The sequence below is a fragment of the Protopterus annectens genome, chromosome 8.part0, assembly GCF_019279795.1.
Source record: "Protopterus annectens isolate FY-2018-M chromosome 8.part0, PAN1.0, whole genome shotgun sequence".
Lineage (NCBI taxonomy): Eukaryota > Metazoa > Chordata > Ceratodontiformes > Protopteridae > Protopterus > Protopterus annectens.
The window spans coordinates 855,269,610-855,284,194 of NC_056741.1; the positions used below are offsets into that span (position 1 = coordinate 855,269,610).

The 14,585-nt window shown below is 39.6% G+C and overlaps 1 protein-coding gene across 5 annotated transcripts in view; it reads right to left on the bottom strand.

Annotated features, from left to right (window-relative positions):
* L1CAM (L1 cell adhesion molecule) overlaps positions 1–14,585 on the bottom strand; it is a 2,005,704-nt gene that overhangs the window by 726,714 nt on the left and 1,264,405 nt on the right. The gene's annotated exons all lie outside the window — the stretch shown is intronic.

Below are 14,585 nucleotides of genomic sequence, written 5' to 3' on the forward strand. Positions count from 1 at the left end.
ATAAATGCAAAGTGTAAGCAAGTAAGCAACAGACAGAATAAAACATTATTGGAAGAAGAAAAAAAAAAGAAAGAAAGAAAAAATGGTCCCTTGCATTAAATTGCTACTGACAGTGTGAGTCATTCTAGATTTATTTAATTCACACAAGGTACAGGGTTTGATTCTTACCTTTGGGATGGCAAATTTGGTTAGGCTTAAAGTGGCCCACAATGGTAGATAGACTATAGTACAAATCTATGAACGTAGGCACACACGCGCGCGTGCGCGCACACACACACACACACACACACACACACACACACACACACACACACACACACACACACACACACAATTATTTTGTTACTGCACAAAACAAACCATGATAGGTATATATCTAATTCTCATGATAGTAATGAATAAAAGAAGTGCATGAGCTTAAATTATCTTCATTTTAATTAAAACATACATTTTTTAAAAGTTCAGTAATAATCCCAAATATCAAATCCAATAAATATTTACATATTATATTCATACCTTTCAACATCTTAGAGCACAAAATCTGGATAAAGCCACAAATAATGGAGGGGGGACACAGGCCCAAAAATAAGGACACTTTTTAAATATTGCTCTTAACAAACTTAGAAAGTTGACAGGTTTTGCATTAGCATGAATTTTCTGAAGGATATGAAGTCTGAAACTCAACTGCCTGCTGTTATTTTCTGACTTCAGTCCTCAATGATTTGCCAGTGATTTGCCAGAAAATCACAATTTTATGAGAAATAGACCAAAAATATGAGGCAAAAATCTGGACATTCTGCGAAAATCAGGACAGTTGAGAGGAATGACTGCATTACCTATACCTATCCTATTTTATGATATTCTTCAGCTGCTTAAACACCAAAGGAAAAAACATTTCCAAAGCCCTACACCAGTCTCTGGCTCAGACATACACTATAGTACGTTGGGCAGCACAATGTGTTATTCTGCAAAGCTGCAGTAATTATAATTACATGAAAGTACACTAATGGAGACCTCGAGAAGCCTAGTAAGAATATTAAGTACACTGAGGTCTCATTTTTGATTGATTTCTCTTCTTAGTTTGCCTAGGCAACAACTGGACTTTTCAGAGTATTAAGCAACATGTGCTGAGTACTTAGCCCCGGTCCCTGAGCATATACCTCTCAACTGTCCAGATTTTTATAGAATGTACAGATCTTCACCTCATAAAATTTGTGGCGTTTTGGCAAATCATGAAGACTGAACTCATTAAATAATGACATACATTATTGTGTCAGACTTCATTTCTTTCAGAAAATGCATATTAATATAAATCCTGTTATTCTAGTAACTTTTTGAGTTTAAATGTTATAAGAGCAATATTTAAAACCTCCCTTCATTTTTGGGCCTTTGATCAAATTATTTTAAGCTTTGTCCAGATTTCTTGTGCTAAGAGGGTGAGAGGTATGCCCACCCCAACAGTGTTTTCATGAGAGACAGAGTCATATGTTACTTTTTTTCAATAACCAGAAAAAGACTAACAATATAAATTTGGGGGGTGTAGGTGTCTTGCCTCGACATTGGGGATGGAGGGAAGCCTATCCCCCTGCAAAAAACACATTTCAGTGAGCCTGATCATCAGGGGGTTTACTCTTATGTGAGTCACGTGGAATGATTTACTATATCCTTGTCTTAAAATCAAGAATAATATATATTCAAATTATGCTTGGTTTTGCTGCATTGCTGCCTATCAAGCAGTGTAGCTGCATTGTTTGCATTCTTTCCCTAAATCTCTTTGTGATCCCTTCAGTAGTATGTCCATTTATGTACAAGAATTTAACTGACATCAAAATGAAATATTTCCTCCCAACAACCCCTTCAGCAGTCTGTCCCAGTATGCACAAATACCAAAATGAAACATTTCCTTCAATGACCCTTCAGCAGTCTGTCCCAGTATGCACAAACACCAAAAGGAAACATTTCCCCCAATGACACTTCAGCAGTCTATTCAAGTATGCACAAACACCAAAAGGAAACATTTCCCCCAATGACCTCTTCAACAGTCTGTCCAAGAATGCAGAAGCACCAAAAGAAAACATTTCCCCCCAAAATCCCTTCAGTAGTCTGTCCATGCATGCATGCACAAGCACCAAACTGATCTAGTAAGTTGCCTACTTTCTTCAGAGACTTCTTGTTTTTTTCTGTTCTAGTCTCTCACCCCACACCAAATGCACCCTCAGTGAACAATTTTGATTGAGAAAACAGTACATGACTCAGCTTGCTATGGATGCCAATGATATAAGCCAAGACACTGTCTTTCCAGCACCATAGAACCCCCCCCCTCTAGCTGCACAGCCAATTACAGGACTTTTGGGGTGGTGCCAAAGCGAGATGATGCAAGAGAGGGAGAGAGGCACATAGGAGCATCTCGGACATATGGGTTGCTGTTTCCCTTAAAGGGAAATAAAAAAAAAAAAAAGTATTTGACTATATTTTTTATTTTACATCAATGAATTGTTCCCTGGACAAGACAGCACCCAGAGTGATTGCCCCAATTTGCACTGTCCTAGTTATGCTACAGGGCAAGTGGTTACAAGGGCCACAAGATGCCTAGCCATATACACCAGATACACTTAAAAGTTTGTGCTTCCTTTTTCTTACCCTCAGACTGAGCAGGTATGTACATGATCATCCTGTCGTAAAGTCATGTCTACCATCCAATCAAAGGCTGGCCTTTAAGACAGCCAAAGTAGTAATTTGTTTGACCTGTAGTGGTAACGTATTCCATAAGCTGGAAACATGTTGTGTTAGGAACCTATATCTCTCCAGAAAGTCTTGTTTATTTGTTGGTGCAGATTTAGGTGCTTAGTGCAGGCGTCTGTATAGACACTGGCTTTGCAAAGAAACAATAAGACAAATAGGACTGTGTCTTCTCATAGCTCAAAATATCAAGACTCAAAGGTCACCTCAGGAACAGCCTGTAGATAACTGAGTATAAGAAGAATTGTGCTTATATACAGGGGGTTGTTAAATGATTTAAGTCCTTCAATTTTTTTGATAATGTAACTATGGGGCCTTTCTAGTTGAGCGATATGCTTCAGTTTATACATACTAAAGGAGGCATTACATTCAGTGATGAGAATAATAAAGGAAAATAAAGTGACAAGAAGACTTCTTTCAATTTTTAAGATATTCCCTTGTAAATTAATTGAGCCATATAGAAGGCTTTTCTGACCATGATGGAAGCATGTTGATTGAATGAGAGACAACTGTCCACATAATTACCTAGCTCTCTTATAACCATGTCTGTCTAAAAAGTAGTACTATTTAATTCATATGAGGTAGAAAAAGCCTTTCTGCCAAGTGTTACAATACTGCTGTTTTTCTGCATTTAACTTTAAACCATTTTCAGTGCATCACTTATGCACATACTCTAACCCTCGCTGGAGCTGTTTAGTAATAGTGGATGTATAGATAATTGTACTTAGCTGGCTGTCATCATCATCAAACCTGGTCAACCACACTTCTAAGATGCTGGACTGGATGTCTGCAAAACAAAGATGGCCGAGCTCTGACTCTTGTGACCCACCACTAGTTACAATTTTATGTTCATAGAGTATACCAGCAACTTTCACAGTGTGGGATCTTCCTGATAGCTAACTTACAATCCAGCAGAAATGGGGATGTACACACTATGTTTCTCTGACTTTTTAACACCACCATCATGGGTGATAATGTCAAAAGCCTTGGTCATATCAAGAAAAAGTTTGTGCACTGACTGACTGTTGTCCATAGCCTCAGCAGAAGCTTACTAGATTAAGAAGACAGGACTTTGTCTACACAAAACCAGACTGATATGAGTTTACATCAGTAAAGCTGCCTGTGTCTTCAGAAGCAAGTTCTGTAGTGACACATTCCTTGGCTTTACATACAACACTGGTGAGACTGATGGGTCTATAAATATCTAAGTATGTAGAGAGACCACTGTTGTATAGGGTAATCACAGTGGCCATTCCCCTGGCATCATACACAAGCTATGTGGACAGCCTGAGGCTGACCAGTTTAAGTAGAGACTAAAATAGTGCATTCTTGGCGTTTTCACTTTTCCTGCCTTTCCTTTAACTAGTCTAGGCCAGATACAGATTTGCTGTAACCGGGACTGTATGTAAGCTTCTGAGCCCCCCAAGCCTTTCTGTGTTGGAGGGAAGCCTTCTAGCTTATCAGTGGGAGTGGTAAGCACTAGGTAGCCTATCTACAACAAGAGTAGTGGCTTCTGGCCCAGAAATTGTAGTTTGTTGGCTGTTTGGGGAGTTTTTCCATCTCTTTCAACTTTCTGGTTTAAAAGCCTGTGTTTGCACTTGTTTCCAGCCTTTCCTGTAACTAGTCTAGTCCAGATACAGACTTGCTGTATCCAGGACTGTTTGTAAGCTTATGAGCAGTGCCAAAGTCTGCTCTTCAATTTTCCCCTTAGATCTGCTAGTTCTCAACTCTCCTGCACTTTTACTAGCTTATTATTCTAGTACTTTACCAGACTTCTTGTAGCAATTATTGCAGCACAGAAAAATGCTACCAGCACTAAACATTCTACAAGGAAACAGCTCCAGTACTTATTATTAATGTCCACCTCTCCATGAATGTCTAAAGGTCAGTTCCCTGTGCTTTCTCCTATTAACCTGGTGAACTTGGGCATCCTGAGGCAATGTAGCAATGGCCTCATGTTCACTGACGACCCTCTCCTCTTACCTCCCAACACTCAGACTTGCGAGAGATGCACATATATCCAAACTGGAAGCCATGCACTCTCCAGCCAAGACTGGAATAGCTGGTCAAGAGGAGAAGGTCAACACTTGCACCACACCACATGAAACACATAGCCCTCCAGAACACACACCAGCACTGCCTTCACATAAAAACACAAACCACACACCCACCTTTTTGGAGGCTCGCAATAAAAATCTACCCAAACAGCAGAGACCTCCAAGGCAAAAACGCACTCGACTACCACAACACAACACTAATCACGAGACACATAACTCTCCTAAACAGTGTGCCACTCAACCTAATTCCCTAAGGCAAAACAGCATGCCCAACACACTAGTCATAGGTGACTCGATAGTGAGGCACACTAGTCATAGGTGACTCGATAGTGAGGCACACTAGTCATAGGTGACTCGATAGTGAGGCACATGATGTCCCACTCACTAGGTTGAATAAGAAGAAAGTAACAGTCAGTTGCCTGTCAGGTGCCAGGATCCGCCATATAACGCATGCACTCAGGTCCCTCAACAACAGGTACAAATATGACTCTGTCATTGTACATGTGGGTGGGAATGACCTGAGATGTACCTGGCTGGACTACATGAAAAGGGATATGGAGGAGCTCTTGGATTATGTAGCCCAAGCGGGTATGACCCTAGCCCTGAGCAGCATCCTACCATCACCCAGAATGATACCACAGTACAAGCAGAAAATAATTGATTTCAACAATTGTTTATGGTGTCATTCTAAGGGAATCCAGTTATCTGTCTGCCTGGGATGACATGACTGACAGACCTTGATGCTTTGCCAGGCTATAACTCATTCCACACCTTTCATCCCCAGAACTTGGACCGAAGCTCCAAAGGTGGTGGTGTTTCCATATTCATAAAGGATGCGCACACCTCCAAACTGGTAACCCAACATAATGCATCAGAGATACTTCAGGTGCAGCTAACATATTGGCTAAGACAGCGATTCAGGTCTTAGACTGCTATAGGTCCCTGACCATGTCCCAAGACTCTTACTCCATGTTCCTAAGAACCCTGGAGAATATTAGTGTCCAATCTAACACTCTCATACTGGGCAACTTTAACTACCCCTCCATTATCTGGGAAAACTACTCATGTACCAATACAGTTGCCCAACATTTCCTGGAATTCATTAATTCCAATGCCCTGAACCAGCTCGTTCTTACCCCCCACTAGAGATAGCAACATCCTTGACCTGGTCATTACTAACATGGGCAACCGTTACTCTATACCAATAGTCAACTCCTCCCTGGTTAGATCCGACCACAAACTAATCACCTTGAAAATCCACATCCCTGCCACACTCCCCTCCCTGCAAAGGAAACCACCATGAAAAACTTCTCCAAAGCTAACTTTGGGCTCCTAAAAACAGAGGTGAATAACTTCACGGCACCCATGCAAATGGACAATAGTTGCATGACCACTGAATCATACACCAATGCACTGTATGGACATGTACACAAATGCATGGATCTCGGCATACCCAAAAGAACCAAGATGCTCTCCTCCAAAAAAAGGAAGCCAATCTGGTGGTCCCTGCCATAAACAAACTCTACAACAGAAGGAGGAAACTGATGCAGAATAAGGTGAAGTCCCAAGACTGGAAAAACTCCCTTGTCAGCCTCAATAAAATGTTGAGATCCCTCATCAAATCCTCTAAAGTTAGCTATGAAAACAGAATTGCAGCAGATAGTAAAGACAACCACAAGGCCTTCTACAGTTATGTAAAGATTCTCCATGGCAATACCCAGATTTGCTCTGTGCTACTGCACAATAGTACCTCCTATACTGAGCCAAAAGATATTGCCAATATACTGTCCGACAGATTCAGTGCCATCTTTACCCCCCCAAAGGACCCATCACAATACTAGTATATTGCCAGGCACCCAGTATTACTGCTGCACAGGTTAATCCAGCACTATCCAAGGCCAAGAATACAGATTCTATGGGACCTGACAATATCCCTGGCTGTGTTCTACATGAACTACAGAGTGAACTGGCACCTCACCTGTGTGCCCTATTCATTCACAGCCTCACCTCAGGCTTTGTCCCTACCAAATGGTGCACTGCTGCAGTCATCCCTCTCCACAAGGGAGGAACAACTACAGAACCTGGGAACTATCGCCCCATTAGCCTGACAAGTCTTGATATGCAAAGCTATGGAACACATCATCATGGACCTAATAAACAAGGATATGGGGAATCTCCAAACTCTAGATCCCACACAGTTTGGTTTTGTGAAGGGTAGATCATGCCTGCTGAATTTGGTCAACTTCTTTGAGTCAGTCACCAGAGCTGTGGATGAAGGCAAGGTGGTCCGTACTGCCTACCTTGATCTGGTCAAGGCCTTTGATACCATTCCCCACTCAGGAATCATAGAAAAACTCACTAAGCTAGGCATCAACTCCTATATCACTAGGTGGGTTGCAAGCTGGCTCACAGATAGAACCCACAGTGTGAAAGTAGGTGACTCCAAGTCAGACTGCCGACCAGTCACGAGTGGAGTCACACAGGGTTCGGTCCTGGGTTCTCTCCTGTTTGGTATTTCTCTGAAGTCCAGGCCAACACAAAGGGACTCTGGCTGACAAAGTTTGCAGACGATTGCAAGTTGGGAGCTATTATTAACACCCCTAGTGATGTTGACATCCTACAGAAAGGCCTCACAGAGACCAACGACTGGTATCAGAACCATGGCCTTAAGCTCAATGCCAAAAAATGTGTCATCAGCCTTTTGGGAAAAATCTGGTTCCCATGAATTACCACATTGATGGTAGTCCACTGAACACAGAAGGCATTATAAGAGATCTGGGAACACAGGTTGACAGCAACCTCTCTTTTGATCACCACATTGAGAAATCTTGACGAGTGGATGGGAAATAGAAAATTCACCCCGGGATAACTCCATTGGCTCTACTCAACAGTGGCACTGGGAACTAAGGTCGAGTGGTACGATGCCAGGGTAATCCTATGAGCTGGGCTTGTAAAGGCCACAGGGCCATTAGCCTAGTACACACCTATGAATATATGAGAATGCTGCCTCATTTGTTGTCTGGGTCCATGGTGGGATAAGGTCTAGACACTGGAAGGAATTTTAAAAGTTGTTTCAAGGTGAGTTCAGGGCAAACTAAATTTTCAGGCATACTAGGGGCGACAATGTGGTTAAGTAGGTTAAAGTTATTGTTAAAATTGTCTGCTAACATACTGGCTATATCCTTGGCACTGGAATATGTAATATAATTATAGAAGAACTCAGTACAATGTTGGACATTATTCTATAATTTCCTGATGTAACTGAAGAAAGATTTATAGTTCCCTATGGTATCTGTAATGATATTAAAAGTACTATTAAAAAGCATTAGGTGGAGTATATTAAAGTTTAATGGATCTGTTGCACATCTGTAAAACAGATAGCATCAGAATTAGCCAATAGTGGGACCAAAACCTTGTCTGCAACATAAACAGGAGATATTGGAGATACAGGTGTGGACGGTGGAGTGGTTTGCGTTGTTGCCTCACAGCAAGTGGTTCTCTGGTTCAATTCTTGGCTGGAGTGCCTTCTGTGTGGCATCTGCATGTCCTTCTTGCATTCATGTGGTTTTCCTCTGGGTGCTCTGGTTTCCTTCCACTTTACAAATACATGCATCCCACATCACAAATCCATGCTTCTGGAGTGTTTATCCCTGGGCATCTGCTGAAAACTGACTCGTTCTATGTCAGACTTGCCCGGTAAACAAAATTACATACATACATACATACATACATACATAAATAAATAAATAAATAAATAAGGTATGTGTCTCAAAGGCTACCTCTTCTATGGGTCAGGCTTCCCAGCCATGTGAAACAGAGTTCTTCCCTAACCCAACTTGAAGTATAAATTGCACCATGAGGCTGAAGATGAGAAATTTACCTCTGGTCTGGCACCTATGTCTCTAGTAGACAGAGGCAGCCTAGAAATGCCTGACCACACCCATGCCCAAACCTGTATGCACCCCTTAACATAACCCAAGGGTATCAACATTTGTCAGCTATGTTTGGAAAGCATGGCTATAAGCTTAAAAAGGCATCTTGGGTTTGTTAACCTAGTATTCACCTATATAGTAGGTAATTTTGTAATTTGTTCTAGCACTTTGGCATTAACAAAGCCTGGGAATCATTGAGCATACCCATTATTAGAGGTGTAACTGTGTCAGTTAATGCTTGGGCTATTGAAATCACCAAGCAAAAACGTATTTGCAATGGTATTTAATCCTTCAGTGGCATTAAGGTAATTTCCATGATCTTTGTGGGACACTGATGATGAGTCTTCAACAGTAACTTGATAGACCCATTACTTTATGACAGTTACTTAATTGATAGACACAGCTCATTTCCAGAAGTGTTGCCACCCGTGTGGTATGTACATAAACTATACAGAAATTGTTTTGAGGAAAATCTGGTGCTACGGAACTCTCTCTCCACAGACTAATTCAAATGCAACACATTTTATTTTCTTCCGGAGTATTCTGCATGATCCAGGCTGTGGCTAAAATGGGTCCTTCAGAATTAGTCCCTTACCTTGCTTACCTAACTTTAAAAAGCACATAAATAAACATTTTTTGGGAAACCACACAACTGTAAAAATCTGTTTTGGATTGTTACCCCCAACTGCTGGCAACTTTACAGATTTTCTGCACCCAACCAACATAGGTCCATAGTTAAGAAATGTTTTATTAATTTCTCAGCATTTTTTCTGAGCTTTATTTAGTAAATACCTTCAAAGTGCACTTATTGTGTGCTTGAAATTCTAAAGGTATACACGCACATACATCTTGATTTTTTGTATGAAGATACATAACTGGTGCAGTGAGTAGCATTGTCACCTCACAGTTAGAAGTTCCCTGGTTTGACTCTCAGCTGGGGCACCTTTTGCACACAACATGCATGCATGTTCTCCCTGTGGGATTTCTCTGGGCATTAGAGGAGATAACCAAGTTTGAGTGTTAACAGAGAAGTAGTGATGAAACAGTAATTTGGTTGTGCTAATTAGAAGCAGGTACAGTAGTTTAAGAAGCACAATAAAGTGAGATATTAGAAGGGGATCTGCAAGTTATGTGATTTAGTACTTTAAAGGGAGGTATAAGAAAGGTGATGAAGGGTGTTAGAGAGCTATGTCCCGGATGAGGAGAAGAGTCAAAGTTAGGAGGCATAGAGAAAAATCTTTTAGTAATGGCTTGAAAAGAAGAACATATGTGATAGACCTGACTGATATAGGAGTGTTATTTCAAGTTCTAGCTACACTGTTGGAATAGAGATTGACCCTAGCAGCTCTTTCTGATTTGTAGATGGAAAGCAGTTGTTTATTATTTAACCAAGGGGTCAATTTGCAAGACAGAGTTAGGGGAGGGGTCTAATTGCTGGGCAGATGGATGATGTACTGATGATTTTATGGGTTAAGGTGAGCTGAGTATAGGACAGGTGATGAGGAAGCTCAGGCCAGTTAAGTGTTTTTAGCACTAAACTGTGGTGGGCACAGTAAAGTTTGTTGCAAGTGAATCTGGTGACTTTGTTATAGTACTGTTCAAGTTTAGAACTACGTGTCGCTTGTAGATTTGTCATGAGAGAGGGTAAGAGGTAAATGGTAGCTACAGTTACCTTAGCAGGGTATGTAAAGAATTTCTTTACTCTGTGTAAGGTGCCTAGTTTTTGATGGGTTTTCTTGATGTGATAGTGGATAAGTAAATCGAATTTAAGATTCTCTTTGATTGTCAGGTCAAGTAGTTTTGTATGTGGGGTAACTTCCATCATGATATTATTTAAGGAAGGAATTTTAAAGTGTTTTTTCATGGAAATGGGATTTTGGAAAGTAATTTGATTTTTTAGAGATTTAGTAGCAGGTGATTCTGTAGCCAACTTTCAGTAGAGTTAAAGGATTCTTTTATTCTCTGAAGATGTATTAGGTTGTTGGAAATGCATATTCGGATAGGATCATCACCATATTGTCTGAGGGAAGCTTGCTGACAGGATTTAGGTAAATTGTCAGTAAATATATTAAAAAGTAGAGGGCTGAGAATAGATCCCTGTGGCAAATCAGTATTGACAGGAAGGGAAAAAAGTGTTGAGCCATTTAACAGACTGGTAGCTATCAGTTAAGTAGTTGTTTAACCAAAGTAGGGTGGATTGTGATAACGCAAGGGAAGACAGTTGGTAGAGGCATTTTTGGTGAGAGACTAGATCAAAAGCTTTGTTAATAATATCTATGAAAGTTAATAAAGCTGTGGTAGTGTTATGGGTGGGCCTAAAACCATGCTGTGTGGGGGTCAATAGCTTTTCCTGCAGAATATGTTGAAGAAGTTAATTGTGAATGTACTTCTCCAGAACTTTTGACAAGGATGATAATATGACGATAGATGAAACTGATTATATCATATGAGGTTCCTCCTTTATGCAGTGAAGATGATGAATGATTTATTTTTCCATAGAGAAAGAATGTATGATTCCTTGAGAGATCTGTTAATTAGAAGAAACACAGGATAGGCTATGGAACTGGCCAGCTTTAGATACTCTGCTGGGAAATTATCTACTAAAGGAGAACAGACTTTCAGTTGAAGAAGCAACAATTTGATATAGGAGGTTGGGATGGGATTTAGGGTGAAACAGGAGGTGTTTGCTGTCTGAAGATAAGGCAAGTCAGGATTAATTGGAGGAAAACAGTTAGTAAGGGCTATAACAGTTTCCATAAAATGTGTGTTAAACTGAACAGATATGTCAGAGGGAGTGTTATTTGAGACAGGATTAGCTACCTGTATAATCAAGGATGTAGCTAGGCATACTCTTTGTACTCAACAGAGTATAGTTTTTCTTTGCATCAGTCAGAAATATTTTAGCTTTTTATCACGCTATACTATGACTACACATATCTGTAGTAATGCCTCTAACAGGTACATAACTTGCTTACAGGCAGGATTGCTAATTTAAAACAAAAACACCAGTTTTGGAGGAACACATTGAAAATGATGTGTACATGGGGGGGTAAAACTTGAAATATGTGTACATTTTTAAATTCCATGTGGGTTAGGGGGGGCAATAAAAAGAGATTGTGAGTACAAACTAGAATTTTCTGGCTACACCTGTGGGTATAATACTAATTATAATACAGAATACTAATCATAATAGTTTATAAAACTAAAGTTAGGAAAGAAACAAGTTCATTGGGACCATTTTTTATTTCTAAATATACCAGTTTAGGGTTTAATAATGTCATTCATAGAAGTCAAGATTTATATCCTTGCAGTGTGGAACCCTTAAAAACAGCATTCAGTCTTCATATTTTTATTTTTTTGTGTATATCTACGGCTATATATAAAATAAATATTTTAGCATATGTATATATGCTATATTACATATATTTTTTTCACACACACACACACACACACACACACACACACACACACACACACACACACACGTATATATGGCTCCCTATCAGCTGATCGAGTTTTCAGAAATGGGAACTCCATATAGTCGAGACCATAAGATCGAGTTTTTGAAAACACAAAGCTTTTGAATGGAGATTGAGGTACAGTGAGGATCAGGAAATGTACCCTTTTCCTCACTGTAGTAAAATCTCGCAATTTGTATATATAATTTGCACCCCCCCCCCCCCCCGACATGGGTGGTGCAAGGGGGCTTGGTGTCCTGCAAAAATTTAAAAAAGGTAGATTTTTTTTTTGATGTTTGAGTTTTCGGAAACTGGATCATATGGTCTCTTCAATATATTTTTTAAGTTTCCAAAAAGTTGATCATCTGACATAGAGTTGTAGTTGATAAGAGTGAATGCTCTTTTTCACTTGTTTTTTTTTTCAGCCTGCTAGCTACTTTCTGTGCAAGACCATGTCACAGAGAGGTCTAGGAATTTATCCTGGTCTTGGAGTTGGTATGTACAATTATCAGGGTATGTGGAAGGAGCAGGGGGCTTGCCCCTACAAAAAATATATATATTTTTTATAATTTAATCATTTTAGATTCAGTCTAATATGACCACTCTTTTTTACTTGCTCTTTGAAGCACTGGATATGCAATGATATAATCATATATGTATTTATATATATTAGGCTTTATAGTTTAATATAGTAATTTTTCTTCTGACTTCAGAAACATGGTGATTGCCCTTTTCAAAATCTGTTTTAACATTTCTTATACTTATTGATCGATGAGGAGTACACCATTGTATTGTGCCCCTGAAAGTTTCAAGTTAGCAGATAAAAAGTAAAAAATAGTAATCAAGATACTTTCTGAAGACCATATTTGATATACTGATGTAAAGGTGACAGTAATACATTTTCAAGGTTTCAAAACTTTTGCATAAACTCATTCTCTAAGATCTGTTGAAAGCTTTTTTTTTTTCCTTTCTTGGAAGCTGAAGGGTATGTAGGAAAAGCTGATTAGTACCTAGGAAAGATTGCATTCACTGGTAGCCTCATTGACTGATTGCCTAGATTAATTAACTGCTTGGAGTCAGCAAACTCATTTTAAAAAGCTCTTCATCCTGCTTACAGGCAAGTGTTAATGCAACTGAACTTCAAAGGTAAATGATCAGAGGGAATATACTCATTAGCAGAAAAAAATGCATCTGCTTAGTAATTCTACAGTGTAGGAGAAACAATTTCTTGCATAACACTGAATGCACTTCCTTTCTCTGTTTCACACACACACACATACACACACACACACACACACACACACACACACACACACACACACACACACACACACACACGCACATGCTCACACGCACATACGCACACGCTCACACGCACACACACATATCTGTGTGTGTGTGTGTGTGTGTGTGTGTGTGTGTGTGTGTGTGTGTGCGTGCGTATGCGTGTGTGTGTGTGTCTGTGCATTTATATTTATACAAACACACTCGCACACATACAAAAAAAATACATATATACACACCCATGTGCACAATATGTAAAGAAGTTAAAAAAAAAACTACTAAATCCAGTGAAAATTAATTAGACCAAACCAAACACTAAAAAAACCCGTTCCTTCCTCACCTTGAGTCATGTTTGCACTCTTCAAATCATATGGCTATTTGATATTATATATGGGATCTGGTGAATGGCATGCAAAATATTTAGTAATGAAAGCTTAGGGAATGAGTTTCAAGACAAGTAATCAAGTCATGAGTCCTGAAACTGTGCTCCTTAATATGACAAATTTTTCTTATTACTAGTGGAGAAAAAAAACAAAAAACAGAGAATGTAAAAAGTCACTGTTTTACTAGTAATGTACCGCCATACCCTTGTAACTAAGTCCATGATTGCTGTACCTCATATTAGAGGGCAACAGTCTGAGGCTGTCTTATACTGTAGTCTTTGATTTTACACATTCACAATATTTGCTCTTGTAGTTCCACTGCTCCAAAGATCACACTTATAATTCGTAGAATTTAAACTGGCTCCCCCCTCCCCAGTGCACCAGATATTTAATGCATCATATGAAATAAACTCCCATACTCAATTTATCATTTTTTTTTTCTGTTTTTTGATTTACTGTTCCAAATGCATTTCTATGAAAGCAACAACTGCTTCAGGCTTCTACTGAATATGATCTTTATGTTAGTTATGGGACTGGAGAATTCAGAATCATCATCTGCAGTCTCGCATAGTGGTTTTGCACACTGGTGCTCATACATGATCAGGACATCAGTGAAATCTCTTTTTATGAATTGCAACATGCCACGGTGGTACGGTGGAAGCATTGTTACCTCACAGCAAGAGGTTCTTCCGTTCGATTCTCGGCTGGGCTTGGGAGCGCCTTCTGTGTGGA